The sequence below is a fragment of the Mandrillus leucophaeus genome, unplaced genomic scaffold, assembly GCF_000951045.1.
Source record: "Mandrillus leucophaeus isolate KB7577 unplaced genomic scaffold, Mleu.le_1.0 Scaffold2, whole genome shotgun sequence".
Taxonomy (NCBI): Eukaryota; Metazoa; Chordata; class Mammalia; order Primates; family Cercopithecidae; genus Mandrillus; species Mandrillus leucophaeus.
In genome coordinates, this window is record NW_012102031.1 from 13,296,924 (window position 1) to 13,298,262 (window position 1,339).

Consider the following 1,339-nt stretch of genomic DNA (forward strand, 5'->3'; position numbering starts at 1 on the left):
CAGACTAATTTTTTTTGTATTTTTAGTAGAGACGGGGTTTCACCATGTTAGCCAGGATGGTCTCGATCTCCTGACCTCGTGATCCGCCCGCCTTGGCCTCCCAAAGTGCTGGGATTACAGGCGTGAGCCTAGTTAATTATTTTAAAGGAAGTGCTGTTCTAACACTTTGGTTTTTGTTTCGTTTTGTTTTTTTTGAGATGGAGTCTCGCTCTGTCACCCAGGCTGAAGTACAGTAGTTCAATCTGCAACCTCTGCCTCACAGGTTCAAGCAATTCTCCTGCCTCAGCCTCCCGAGTAGCTGGAATTACAGGTATGCACCACTAGGCGTGGCTAATTTTATATTTTTAGTAGAGAGGGGGTTTCACTGTGTTAGCCAGGCTGGTCTCGAACTCCTGACCTCAGGTGATCTGCCCACCTAGGCCTCTCAAAGTGCTGGGATTATAGGCGTGAGCCACCACATCTGACTCTGTTCTAACACTTTGGAGTGATCACTAACTCACATGCCTTCAGGGACCAGAGAGAATAAATGCACTTAGGTTTAGGAAGATGGCAGTGGTGGGAGATCCAGCTAACTGCAGCTTGCATTCTACATCCAAAGTACTTAAATTCATCACCATGAGAAGCATAGTGTTTGATCAAATCAATGCCCCACTATTGGCCCCAGGAGGACTAGTAATTAGCAACCTCTGCTTAGAGTGATAGTGACAGGTTTTATTTGAAAACCTTTCAGAGGAGTCAGTGATTCCTTAGTGAAGTATACAGAATCTCCAAAGCAATGTGGGATCAGGGGGACCACCATGGACATTACCTGAGAGCTCCAGAGAATATGGTTGGTTCCGCATAATGCAATTTTTACAAAGAAAGGGTTATCCATCCAAGCCTGTCTTTTCCTGATGTGTGCATCCCCTGCCTGGTGGAAGCTCCCTGTCTGATGGGAGATGGACAGAATCTAGTCTAGGAAGGCAGAGCTCATGTCAGGGCAGGCCCCGAAGGGTCTGAGCTGACTTTCTCAGGTAGAAATGAGGGTAACTCTATATTCCTTGCACGGTGAATAGTAGAATCAAAAATTCTGAGGTGGGCCGAGCATAGTGGTGCACACCTGTATTCCCAGCACTTTGGGAGGCCCAGGCAGGAGGATTGCTTGAGGCCAGGAGTTCAAGACCAGCCTGGGCAACACGAGACCCCCATCTCAACAGGAAGTAAAAAAAAAATTAGTGGGGCTTGGTGGCACATGCCTATAGTCCTAGCTACTCAGGAGGCTGAAGTGGAAGGGTCACTTGAGGCCAGGAGTTCAAGACTGTAGTGAGCTATGATCACGCCAGTGTACTCCAGCCTGGGC